At 35.1% G+C, this 14,815-nt stretch overlaps 1 protein-coding gene across 5 annotated transcripts in view; it reads left to right on the forward strand.

Moving 5' to 3' along the window:
• The window catches only part of LOC111512232 (uncharacterized), a 159,614-nt gene that overhangs the window by 136,402 nt on the left and 8,397 nt on the right, over positions 1-14,815 (forward strand). The window contains exon 1 of one of the 5 annotated variants that reach the window (XM_023168329.2): positions 13,201-13,439. The exons of the other annotated variants lie outside the window; for them this stretch is intronic. The gene's annotated coding sequence lies outside the window, so the exon portion shown is untranslated. Of the gene's footprint in view, positions 1-13,200; positions 13,440-14,815 lie in introns of those variants that run through there. 5 annotated transcript variants of the gene reach the window in all.

Consider the following 14,815-nt stretch of genomic DNA (forward strand, 5'->3'; position numbering starts at 1 on the left):
CATAATATTTACCACAGTCGAAGTCAAAACAATTTTAGAAAAATTCTCATTTGGTAGAATCCTAAAGTCCCTAAATGATGAATTGATTGATTACACCAATGTTATTATAGTATGAACTTTATAATTCGAATGTTGAGTAACTTATTATTGCCGTCGTTATTGCCATCAAAACAAATACACGTGTGATGAAAACTCTATGTGCATCTGTCAATATTTATCTCGCTAAATTAACTCAAATAATCAAACAATCATTGAGTCATTTGAGTTGAACTTACGAATGGGTTTGAGAAGAACACCTTGTTCCACAGTTCGCTAGCTAGCATCACTATTATCGTTATTTATACTTGACCATGTGGAAATATATTTGTATCTGAATTTTACTAAGTAGTAGAATTGAAATTATAACTTCAAAGGTAGTGAAGTTTTATTTTAACGTTACCTTTTAGGTTTCTCAGTTCCAGTTTACGAAACCGTGTTACGAATAAATACGTATAAATCAAGAGATTGGCGAAACTTTGGAAAACATTTCAAGTAAACCGTCAAACAAATAAAATAGTTCCTCCTTGATGTCTAAATTTTCCAAGGGACATTCACCTGCAACACATGCTATTTCTGATGATTTCACAATGTGGTTTTCATTGGGACACTATTATTGACCATCAGATCCTCTTTCTGATATTATAAATAGTTTTGTATCACTCTCGTGGCCGAATCAGATATTTTTTCATTCTGGCAACTGTCACGTAAACAATACTTGATTACTAAAATTTATTATGTAGAATCAGATATATATTCCTGGAATATGGTTAGCACAAATCATTTCAAAAACACTATACCATAATTGCCTTGGAGACAACTTTTCGAAATTAGATTTTATTGATGGAATCGACCCCAGAACTTTGGATATTCATGATGGTACTCCGAGAGACAAATATTTCGCGTGTTCTTTGTAAATTAAAAAGGAAATTGGATTGGATTGGACTGGTGGCTTTCTATTGATCTTTTTTTTTTTTTGGTATCTTGATCAATACTTCAATTCTCCATAAGTGCCAAAATCCTTCGCCTTTAGAGTAACATTATTTTTATTTTTCACCCTTATCAGTGTTTCACCCAAGCTTATACTTATCTTTCCATCAGTTGGAAGTGAAGTTATTTTTATTTTCAAAAAGTTTTAGTGGTTTCTGGCATATCTTATCGTTTTTTAATATGATAATCACAACAGGGCTTCCTGTGTGGTCAAATGATTCTCAATGTCAAGAAAAAATCCGTCGTGGTTCATTAATTGAAAATATGGTTTCCGTAGTATTGACGCACGAATGAATTTTCATCGTTACTAATTAAAAAAAACGATCATACTATCATTTTAACATTCGAATATAATTATGTAGTGCGTAAATAATTGAACTAATTACTTTTGAATAAGTAGCTTGCGAATGCAATGTGGCCAAAAATTGAATCCTTATTCGAATGAGGAGTTCAGTGCTCGAATTCGGCCCCCAACTAGGGCTACATACTTCATAGATTATATTCAGTAGGTATCAGAAAAGATATTATAGGTTAGCAACCTAACCTACAATTTTTCTTTACAAAGGTGTTGAATATACGCAAGATTGATGCTGAAATATGTTTATTCTAAAAAAAAATTGTATAAATGCTCCTGTGGATAAACATATCCTGGTAGATACACCTTGTATTAATGATTACTGAGATTAATAAATATATTTGCATAATTTCAGCACAGAAATTCTTTTTATTATGCCAGGATGTTGTGGGCAGTATAATTTATATGCTTCAACAGGACAGCTTGAGTGGAACTTTGAAACAGATGTTTCGTGTAGGTTAAGCTGACATCTGGTTAAAAAACCAGTAATTACATTTTTTGTTTCGTTTTGAATGAACAATAGATATTTTTAGATCTGATGGAATTTATTTTTCCGTTGACAGTTTTCTGAAACGGAGCCGGAAAATGGGCCAAGCAGCATCGGTTATATTTTTATCGAGAACGTGCACATTTCACAGTTCAAAGATTTATTGAATCAAGTATTTATTATAGTCAAAGTCCGGCAAACTTTGTTCAACTTCCATGATTATTTCAACCTTGTGCCTAATTTATTGAGTCTTCCAGATTGTGGATTTCTATTTATTCATCAGGAGTTATTACCCATTTCCAATTCGCCAATTATGAAGTTGAGATGTTCATCTCGTGTAACAACTCATAGTTTGATGACTGAAAATTGGAGTCGATTTCTCCTGTTTTTCCATTTTCCTCTTACTAGTCTCCATTTTTTTTTCATCTTATGTCAATTTTCTTCTATTTCAGTTTACAATTTCACGCACCATACCCACTGTTCCATGTTCCATGTTCCATTCTCCCCCATTTTTCTTTTATTGGATTTTTATTTTCATTTCCTATTCAATATCACTACTCTCAATTTAATTAATCCCGTTAATTGAAGTTACTGTCCCTAGATAAGTAATGTGTTATACTCTTTACTGCTATCAGCTGAACTGTTTCAATTGTCTTTTGAAAAACTGTTGTTGCCACTTTGAATTTTGATTTTTGTTCATATTATGTATGATTTGGGAAAAAGAGCTGGTCAAGTGTTTCAAAATTTGTGCAGCAGTCAGTAGGATTTTTTTACAGATGTTTTGAAGTACTCGTTTGTAGGGTAGTTCATTCCTTGAAGCTTTCTTCAACAGTTCAACCAAAAAATGCTTTAACTTTAACATTTCTTCAAGTAAGTCAGCAGTACAAGATGCTAGCTTTTTTGATATCACTTCTATTATGCCTTCCTTCTTTTCTATAGTTTCATCAGATTCCTTTCTGATGCTTTGGAACAAATAAAATTCCAGCTTGTATCATAGGACCATTTGTTTTCCTTTCCATTTCGCTCAAGAAGTACCGATTTGGAATTTCAGTGGTGGAAAAACTTCTAATTTGATCATTGTAAAGCACTTGGCATATTCCCCTGCTTTCCTTGATGAAACGGTAACCTACAACTCGGCTGGTGTACTGATTCGTATTTCTCTTATGGATAAAATCAATATCAAATCAGTTTGTGAATGTCATCAATAACCATTCGCTGAAATACTAATACACTGCCGGGCAGAAACTACTTCTTCAGTATGCTAGGAAATGAAATGAACAATTTTATTCTGATATGCATTTGGTCGAAAAAGAAAAATTTTCAACGGGATTTAAATCCGGACGGTGCGCAGGCCAAACAAATCGCGTGGCAAAACATGGTCTTGTGGAACCTCCATAAGGTACCTATGCGCAGTCAGTGTCCCATGCTCGAGGAAGACTATACATCTATCTGAGCCCGTAAGGCAGAATCGTGGTTCATGTCGTAACTGTTCGTTTTCTCAAAGACCTACGGGAAACCGGTCATCCTTAGCTATTGTAGTCCTGCCTCGCCCTAAACCAGGTATCTATCATTTGAGCTAGCAGCCCGCCATACTTGTTGCACATTCGAGAGACTTACACCAAAGAATACAAAGCCCATAGAAGCTCACAAGTGGCATTTTCGTGTCACCAAAGTTTTTATTACCTCCCCTGACCACTAGAGGGCCATGTCAGTAGATACGATGTCAGTAATTATTGTGAGTATCAACAGAACTGTGTAGCGGTCGCTGACAAACCAGTCGGCTTTTTAATTTAATTTAATTTTGATGTGCATCCCCACTTCGATATGATCCAACTGACTGGTTGTCAGCAACTGCTAACCCTATTCTGTTGATACTCACATTAAATATTGACATCGTAGTGCCATCGCCCTCTGGTGATCAGAGTAAGTTCTAAAAATGTTAGGTGACACGAAAATGACATATTATTTGAGCTTTTATGGGCTTTGTATTTTTTCTTGGAGTTTGACGCTGCCGCGGCCATTTTCCAAAGCCACCTCAATTCTTGCCGCAGCAACAGAATTTATGTTCGTTTCGATACACTAACATTGATAACTGGGGCAATTGACGGATAAAACTATAGAAAAAAAAAATACTAATAATGGGTTTTAGGAATTTAGGCGAGGGCTCGTTTTTTGTGAAACGGTTATCGCAGAAACAACAACTATGTTTTTGAAGCCATTCATCAGTACAGTATGGTAATCCAAAATAATGCCAAACACATTTCCACATTTGAAATTCAAGACTGTATCACTACCTACTCAGTTTAAATGTTTTCTTCCACAATTTCTTGATTTACAAACATCTTGAGATCGACGAAATATGAATTATTTATAGAAGAAAGAACAGTTATGCACAGATGGTTCAGTTTAATCGCGTCTAATCAAAGCGATGTGATTCATTTGTTTATTGTCTGCATCTCATTAAGCCAAGTACACACTACCTCTCAACGTTGAGTCATCCTCTGAAACAATGATTGGTCCAGAGCTCGTGCCCACTGTTGCAAATCGCAGCATGTCACATTTACAACGGTAAGAACACATGAACTATAAATAAATTTGAGATGTGAATGCATACAAACAAAACGATCACATCCGTTACGCCTTTAGCGGTTTTTAGCTATTGGAATGGCGGCTCCCATCGATTGAATCGCCGATTTGAAGATTTCTTGCGCAAGAATCTCAAGGTCGAACGGTATGAACGGTTATTCGGAGCTTTGAAGTGTGCGTGCAGGCGGGATTGCCCTGAGAATGAATAGCTCTGCATCTTCGTATGAGTCATGACTGAGTTTTATGTTTGAATCGTGCCTGAGTGTAAAGAACTCTACTTTATTCAGTGTTTGGTAATAGTCCAGGATGCATTGGCGCATGAGTCTTGATATTGAAACACACTCTGTGTTTCAATATTCAAATGCCTCCGGATCCTATTCGCTGGTATCTCTTTTTCGCATTGTTCACCTATTGGAATCACTACACTGGAAAAAGTCTGCGTTGTTATCACACTCGTTATTACTATTAGTCCTTGTCCAAGGACGCAACATTTCAAACAGATAACAAAAATTTCAAGTGATTATAACCACATCAATATCGAATTTCCACACTCAAATCGCGATCAGTTCCTGAACTGAACACGACGGCGATAACCATCTCCACATTTAATTTTATGACCCTTCAGACAATCATAAAACTCGGTTAGTAAAAAGCATCCAATATGAACCGCCAAGTCTACAGTCCACGTGGATTACTTCGCTGCCGGTTCATTTCTATGTATTGTTTTTTTTGGCCTTTGAGAGTGCCGCCAACTTTTAAGAATGCACAATATAGTTTACTTCGACTACAGCAAAAACTATTTCAACTCAGTTTCTTCTGCGATCCTCTTCAAATGACCCTACTAATGATATAAAGGCATGTTGCCATGAGGCAACTCCGTACCATATTGTTCAAACCAAAATTGTTCAAAAAATTGCAAGGAATTATTATTTTTCAACCGGACAATTTTTTTCATTGTATTGAAGTACAAATCAAAAAAGTCCTTGTTTATTACGCGCGATCACCAATATGTGTACCTTAACTTTTAGTATAATAATAATAATAATAATACACAGGGATAAGCCAATGCATGGGGTCTTCTTCAATAATATTGAAGATCTTGGCTTATCAAAGCACCTGACGTTCGCTTTTCTCAGGTCGAGTGGGCTGAAGTCGGAAACTGAGGGGTTCATCATGGCTTGCCAGGATGGTGTCTTCAACACCTTAGTCTACCGCAGTCGCGTGATGGGTATAGAGGTTCCTGACACAAGGTGCAGGGCCTGCCACGAGGCGCCCGAGACCCTAATGCACTTGCTATCAGCATGTCCAGCATATGCGGTCTCGGCCTATATCCATCGACATAACGCGGCCCTAAGAGTGCTATATTACCATCTACGGCACTCTTACGGTATTGACGAGACACCGGTGTTGCCCTACGCTCCGGGGGATATTGAATCCGTTGTGGAGAACGAGAAGTGCCGAATTTTTTGGAACTATTCGTTCCCCACCCTCAGGCTCATACAAGCTAACAAGCCTGATGTAGTCCTTCTCGACCACCAGACCAAAACGATATTTGTCGTGGAGTTTTCAGCTCCTGGCGAGACGAATATCGTCAGAAAAGAGGAGGAAAAACGGATAAAATATCGAGATTTTCTCTTCGAACTCCGCAGACTCTATCCAGATCACTCTGTCAAGATGGTCGTTCTGATTATTGGAGTCCTTGGTGGAATGATGTCTTCTCTACTCTCGAATATCAAAATCATACCGGCTTGCCGCACTAAGGCAGAAATCTTAGCCGCACAGATGCAGAAGGCTGTCATTCTTGGCTCACTGCGTTTGCTCAGGGCACATGATTCTCGGAGCCAATGATCACTTACCCCACGGTGTGGGGAGTGGTCATTGGTTGATTATGCTGGCGCGCCCTCCCGAATGTATCGGGGCTTCGGGGGATAGGGCCTGACCAGCGCACACTACGGTGAAAAAAATAATAATAATAATAATAATAATAATAATAATCGGCTTTATTCATCGAATAATTACAAATTAAACACAGTGAAACAATCGATGAAAGGCGAAGTTCAGCTTATGCTGTTTTTTAACTTAACCTAGGTATTTATGAAATTAAAAAAAAAAAGGATTTGATGTGACTAGTGAAATTGGCACAAAAAAGCTGTAGAAATGATAAAAATCAAAGAAAATCTTGGCAAAGGCTTAGAAATAAGAACCAAGGAGTTAGAAGGCTTAGAAAAATGGTATTTAGATATATTGGGTAAAAAATGTAACAACTCAGATGAAGCTATACAAATTATTTTTTCTCGTTGCTTTGGCACTAATAATAATTAATATAAAATTCCAATAAATCAGATGCCTTGCAAATCCACGCACTTAGAACTTCTGCTCAAATATACATTTGGAAAAATGCAATAAATTCCCAGTATAAAACATTACAAATTTCATGTTCTTTTGATATCTTTACAATGTCAGCTTATAACACTTTTCAATCCGTTGCTTTGCTTCAACGGTATTTTTTCCATCAAGAAGCAGTATAAAATTAAAACACGAAATTGTTTTTTGATCCATTGTTTTGAAAATAACAAAAATAGTGTCACTCTTAGCACAATAACTCACAAACTCATGAGTAGAATATCATGAAATTTCAACAGATATCTTTTGAAAAAGCGGTGAATGAAAGAAAACTATGGCGCCATCTGTGTGCAATTGTTCTATTTTTACTTGTATTCTATTTCACTGTTTTTTCATTTCAGCTTTTGTTGCTTAATATAATTATTATTTTCAGCTATTCTTTTTCAATTCTTCTTTTTTTTATTAGTTCTCTCAGGGATTTCAAATCATTTTATATAATATCAGACAATGGATGTCCGAAGTAATGAAATTAATCATGGAAAAATGTCAATCACCTTCAAATAAACATAATAAACCGTGATTTTATAAAAAAAATTGATATTCTGAATGAAATTTTGCTAGTTATCCATAAAACCCACACTTTCATAATTAATAATAATAATATAATAATATTTATTTGCCATTCAATTTGAAAAACACAATAATCTTAGTTAACAACAAATAAATATAGTTCCCACAGAAGAATAAACCTGTGCGTGGGCTATATCATTTTAATATACAATAGATTATAATGAACGAAATATAAAAATAATTTTTTTTTCAGTATGAACAAAAAAGCACTAGAAAAATTGTATACGCGATTTCTTTCAATCACTATGCTTATATTTGTGTCTGTCGGCACTTCATCAACTCTGAAAGTTTTCAAAATATACATTCGAGAGCCACGTCATTCTGTAACAAAGAAAACCTGTCGTAACCCATTACTGTGTATGAACTGTTTTCCCATGCGATGTTGTAAGCGGATAAGCATTTTACTCCTATTCATCATTATTCAAAGTTCATCCCAGACAATAAATCTTCAGAACTGCTCGGATTGTGGGCCAAAGGTTAAAGGCGTTCCCTGCCGTTGCGGTTGAGAATAATTTTCATAATTGATTACGCATTATCTCGGCAACGTGTTTGGGATTTCAATATCTTAAAGTATTACTCTTGGTAAGGTCAAGTGCTAACTAAGTATATTCGATTACCCTATATTTCAGTAAGGTTTTAAAAAAATATGTTTAAACTATGTTTTTTCTGTTAACCAGCTATCTAACTCCTACGAACGACAGCCCTCAGAAGTCGAAACTTGTGCGAGCTAAGGACTAACGAGGTCTTACCTTTTCACAAGTAATTCCTATCATGGTGTTATCATCGTATATCCCAAACTTACCTTTTCCTGATTAAACCAAAAATTTGTACTGAAAATATAGTATTTACATGTTTACTCAGGTTACGTAACGCCCAACGATTTTATTATTTTTTTATCTGATCAATACCGTAGATTGCTAAGGAGAGTGGTGTGATGACTGCTACCTAGGACCTTCAGAATTATTTTTCAGTTTTTAGTACATTATCTACATTCTACATCATTATTACCTCTTTTTTTTTATAAAACCGTTTAACATAATTTTTTTACTTATGTTATTCTATGTCCAAATAGTATATTATTCAATTAGCGCCATACTATACTTTTTCTATTATTATTTCACAATATTATAAGCAATATTTTCAGTTCAGTATTTGAAAAAATTGCAGAAGTTCAAACCCGCGATCAATTGCTTGGTAAACTTACGTTTGACCTATTGAGATTTTTATATATGTGGGATTTTTCAGTATCAACCCTACTTCGTTTCATTAATATAGTTCTGAATAAGAGGACTTACTTTTGGACTTTGTGTTTGTTGCAAGTCAGTTAAAAATATACATAGAGAAAAAACTAGTCTCAAGTCAAAAATATTGAATCATAAATTGTAAATGAAAGATAATTTTGAACATTACAATAATCAGTCTAAAATTTTTTAAAGTGTCAATAAACAAATATTATGTATAAACATGAGCTTCACATATCAAATGAAATAAAATCAAATCTAAATCGGCATAATTGAAGTACTTAAATAATCCTACTGAGTACTATAAAAATAGTTTTCCAGGAGAATAGTTCTGACTGATATTCAATGTGAGTTTGTATCGAGGCTGTATAAACAGATCTGCATTTCTTGTAGCATGATGATGAATATCCTGAGGCTGCGAATAAATTGATTTATTTTTATGGATTTCAAGTAATTGACTATATACGAATACCGAAGTGGTAGTATACCCATTTTTTTGAAAAGCGGCTTACAGTGATCTCTATAATTGGCATTCATCAATATTCTGACTGCTTTTTTCTGAAGTCTGAAGATTCTATTGGAGTGAGAGGAATTACCCCACGAAACTATGCCATAACTCATATGTGAGTAGAACAAATCAAAATATGAACTTCTCAGGGCATCAAGAGACAATACTCTCAGCTATCGAAAAGCAAATATACTCTCACACAGCTTCTTACTCAGTTCATCAATGTGTGCATACCATGATAAATTCCGGTCAAGAGTGAGTCCTAGTAGTTTGGCAGTATCATCGCCATTTTCAGTGGTTGAGACCTTCTGGGTCTTGCTCTCGTTTAATTTCAACTGATTTGTTGTGAACCACAGAGACGCCTGTCTCAGAATATCATCAGTAATTGATGGTAATTCGATTATGTTTTTCTGAGAGGTTATTAGAGTTGTGTCATCTGCGAAAAGAACACATTTACCTGGTGACATAAAATGACTGAAGTCATTGAAATATATCAAGAATAGCAATGGTCCCAGAACGGATCCCTGCGGTACAACACCATGCGGACACCAATATGTCTTGGCACAATCATGTCGTTTGAATTGCAAAGGCTGCTTCTCAAATGGAATTGATCAGATTTTAAACAGAACAGGCAGTTAATCTCCAGCGATTCAAATCCAATGTGAATCGCTAATTTCGCACAGGCTCCGGTCTTGAAGCGCTTTCAGAGTTTTTCTGTAGTGCTTGTGTTTTATCCTTAAAAAAAATTGAATACCTATGTTTCTATAATAATGTTATGGCTTCTAATCATAAAATATTGCGATAATGACGAGAGAGATTTATGTTTTGCAGTATCTAATTTTTAAAATATGGAAAAAGTTAATTTCCAATGTCAGTGTCTTCTTCTCATCAAATGTTTTTTCCCGCCATTTACCAAAAAGCCCTCTCCTTTGAAAGTCAAGGGGAAATCCAGCTATGCCATATTTTTTGTTTATCGGCAATAAAAACATAATGAATCAGTGAAAATGTGAAAATCATATGTATTTCCCCAGCTCGAGTTCCATTTCGCTTTAGGCTTGAGCCGTTCCAAAGAGCAGTAGGTTAAAGATCTCAGAAAATAATACCTGCTTCAAAGTGAACTGGGAATTCCATTTGCGAGTATTATTATGCAATGACTAATACTTGTCAATAGTGTCAGTATAACAGGTTTTTTTGCCGATCATAAAATGTTTACTTATCATCTCAAATGTTGATTATAATTTCAGATTGTTTGTTTTGGTAAGCAAGCTAGAATGTGTTTGTGTTGAGGAACTTTCCATGAACATGGGCTACTTTTGCAAGTCATTGTGGAATTTCATTCCGTAAGGAAGATTATAGGGTATATACCTATTAAAAAAAGCGTTAATTGGACAAAAAATCCGGTTGAATCATTCGATGTTCCAATGATTTCTGGTAATTTTCCAAATCATTGGAAATTCATGAGTCTACAAAAAGTGGACGAAACATGGGAATAAACAATAAATTTACCAAGATACAAGTCTTTGTGTTATTTTTTTTATCCACAAGTCTAATATTAATTGCATACTTTACCGTTGTGAAGAAATAAAGTGAATTGTAAACGTTTCATTTCCATTTTTGTCATCAGTGAGAATATTTTTCAACAATGACTCTTCTTATGTAATGGGGATGTAAATTTTTTTTCACTTATAAAAACAATTTTTCCCAATCAGTTTGGAGATCCATTAGAAACAGACTAAAAACTGTCCACTATTAACGAAGATGATTAGCAGTCATTTTTGCAAACCCTACCATTCTGAGAAAACTTTGCTACAAAAAAAAAACAAAAAATTAACTGTTTGTTAACCTGAGCTAATTTTTTTTTATTTTGAAGGAAATAATTCAAGGATAACGAAAAATATATTCTGCAAGACGAAATAACAAAAATTCGTCAATAAAGTTTAATGCGTGCATCTGTGTGATACTTATATTTCCCTCTCCGAGTTTCTATTCCTCTTTCACTTTTTCTCTATCTATTACTCTCTCACTCCGTCCCCACTCTGAATTCTGTTGCCATGACGCCATCACAACTGATCACAGAGATTCGTTCGTGATGAAGATGAAGACTAATCAATCAATTGATTATAAAAAGTTACTTTTTTTTGAGCATTTTTTTAAAATTATTTTCTTATAAATACAAGTATTTTACTTGAAAAACATACACTTATTTATTTGCATGCTATTTCCTGAGCTTTTCAATTATTTGAATTCAATGATTTGAAAAAAAAATTTGAAAAATTTTTTTTTTGTCAGATTAGGCAAATCCCTCTAGATAATCGTCAGATTATGAGACAGCACGTCTAGAACATAAAGATGAACCATATATATCTTAATCTGATGGGCTTGAGTATTTCAAAATGGCGAATTTTTTTTGCACATTATAATAATGGCCGCGAGTTTGCGTCAGATCGAAATCGTCAGATTATTGAATGAGAGCTTTTTTTTATGCATTTAACACCCCCTTAGAAAATCTGACGAGCTCGATTAAATTTGTTTTTCTTTTCATTTTCAAATCTTACGTACAACCACCCGCATCATGCAAACGATCAGATTAACATACAAACATTATTAAAAATACGTAGGACATTGATGCTATCAATATCTGACGTGCTCGAGTATGTCCATGCAACAGATTTTTTTTATTACATATTATTTAAAAATCTATAGCCACTTCCTCCACCGATGAAAAGGTATATATTATATAACATTTTCATCTTCTTGTCATCTAAGCTTTGCAACCTAATATGTCTGTATGACGCTCGAGTAACTCCCCATTTTGCATCGTGGGCCCTCCTACTATTATAAAATCACTGGGACAACTATTGTGGGTGAATAATTTGGTAAGTATCAACAAGAACAGTCATTATATAGTAACAAGTCTGAGTTTGTCTAAGTATTATAGTAATATTGAATAAAAGATGTTAGCAACATCTTTTAAAAAGCTTTTTTCCAAAATTAATCGCTCCCAAAAAATACCTCTTTCAATTTGACCAGCAAAAACAGATTTTGACCATTGTGACCTCCTTAAATATTTGAGTGAACCTTCAATAGAAAAAAATATAAAAATCTGGCGTAATATTGGGGAGGGATCAGTTTAATCAAAAGTCTTCCAGTCATCAGAATAAACAAGTAAAACATAAATAAATTGAGAAATACCGAAAAAGCTGCAGAAAACTCACATAAATCATAAATTCGCTCTTTGTCCCACAAAATTAAATCATCGTCTGATACAGTGTGTGATACAATTGAATGAGTAAAAGTTTTATGATACTCCAATTTTCGTTTCCTATCCTTTCTATCATGAACATACTTGCAGGCAAAAAGATATTCAAAATACTCATCTTTCACCTCATGAAATTGCAATGTAACTTTCTCCCTGATTTCTAACTATTTTTAGATGGAATAAATATAGTTTAAAAAACTATAAACGCGCTTTGAAATAACGTCGAACTAAAAAGAAGAAGAGTTACAAACAAACATACATACATACAGGTGAATCTGATGAAAGCATGTCAATTAAAAAACAATTTTCAGAATCGTAAGATATAATTATTCCATCTTGAAGCCATTTTTCGTAAAAAGAACCACACCCGAATATCTTTTATATTGTTTTCAGGTTTAAATCAAGGATGCTGTGTTAATACAGTTCCAAATATTAATGATATTCAATTTCAGATGGCATATTGAGAAGTTGATCGAAGTCATCTGATTTTCTTGAGAAATACTTAATGGAATATTTCGCCACTATTCTCGCGCAAATAAGCTATTGTGAAATCGATTTCGTAAACAAGTTGTCTTTTGTTCACTGTTCCCGATTGTTTTGGCGTTCAAAAAACTACGCATAGCGTGCGCTTTCTGGAAATCCCTATCTCTGTCACAGACCGTGAAGACGTTCATTAAAGGATTCCTAAAAATAGTATCGATGAATAAATATAAATCCAAAACCACCATAACAACTTATTGAAGGAATAATTTACATACATGCGAAATTAAAAGGACAAGTCAGCGTTGCAAAAGAAGATCCAGTCTTCGGTCGTCAGTCTGACGCGCTTGTATCGCTTATAAATGTTTATAGAACAGTCGCCAATATTGAATATATAATAGTGAAGCGCGCGGTCAAGTGTTTTAGTATTAAAAAACTGTGACGTGAGTTGTACTTATCAAAATCCCCAGAATTCGTCGTTACCTTTGTAAGCAACCAACAGCCAGTTTATGAATGGATGAAAGGTACCGTACCAATAATTATTATCATCTTTTAATAAGAATCTCATGCACGGCGTGATTTGCCTAAATAACAAAAGTTGCATCTAGTTAGGTACTTCTATATTAAGTTGTTCAAAAAGTTTTGTACGTTTTTATGAGTCGATTCAGGGCCGTAGCGAAAAGAAAAACCAGGGATGGAGGGAATCCAAAGTTTCCCAACCCCATCAGCAAAATTTCCCAACTTTCGAAAAAATGAAAGCCGAGGGATTAGTTACTACTATAATATATTGATTTTCTTACTTAACTATCCAAAGATTGGCTGAATGCTTAGGCTCGTTAGGTTATGCATAAACAAAAATAAATTGTGGTAATTATAAAAATAATAATGGGAATTATTCTACTTTGGACTAAGGTCCTTCGTCTTCCACCATATCCACCATGTATAGGAATATTCAATACAAATGAAAGGAAACAACACTTGAATAATATTGTGCTTATTGTTTTCTACTATTATTTTTCCTATCTTCACGGCACGAAATTTCCCAACTTTTCCAAGTCAAAAAAACAGCGAAAAGTTGGGAATTTCGTAAAATTGTCACTTAAAATTTTGTGGACTGTTCAAGACTGTTCTCTTACTTGGGAGAAACTAAACTTTTTTGAAGTTTTCAAACAACACAGAATTTCAAAGTATGGCATCTTCAAGTTATGCATGTTGGGAAATCCCGACCTTCTCCTGGTTCTTTCTGTTTTCTCATTACCCCTACTATTATTTTTTTCTATCTTCACGGCCCAAAATTTCTCAACTTTTTTCCCAAGTAGAAAAAGCAGGGGAGAGGCTCCCCCCCCGTCCTCCCCATGGCGACGGCCCTGAGTCGACTTTAAACTGTAGTATCTCGGTGAATATTTAATCAATTTAATCGTACCACCAACGTAACACAAGTCTATTAATTAGTACTGATTGGCGAAGGTTCCACCAGTTCTCGAAGTGTTTGAAAAAATGGTGGCCGATTGGCGAAATGTCTGAGAAGTATGTTGGGTGAGACAGAACTTTGACGCTCAATTCGTTCAGTTTTCGGACAGTGATTTAAGAAACGTGCGGACGGGCGATGTCGTGAAGCAGGACTGGACCTGCTGTTAACTCAGTTTACGATACATTTCGCCGATTACCTCACAATAAAACTCTGCTGTGATAAATTGCCCCGGTTGCAGAACGTTTAAGTGAATTCCACCAACCGCTGACCACGCATGGTCTTTTTCGGTGTGTTTTCTCCTTCGAAAAGTACCTGGTTGGAGCCATTCCCCAGGTGGCGGATAGGGGAACAACCAGGGGACTGGAGGCCCTGTTCGGGAAGCCAATGTGGCCTTACGGAAGGGGTCGCCGGACTTCTGGTCAGTGGCAG

The sequence above is a fragment of the Leptinotarsa decemlineata genome, unplaced genomic scaffold (assembly GCF_025532065.1).
Source record: "Leptinotarsa decemlineata unplaced genomic scaffold, Ldec_3_MD MMD2_P_RNA_scaffold_1, whole genome shotgun sequence".
NCBI classification, from domain to species: domain Eukaryota; kingdom Metazoa; phylum Arthropoda; class Insecta; order Coleoptera; family Chrysomelidae; genus Leptinotarsa; species Leptinotarsa decemlineata.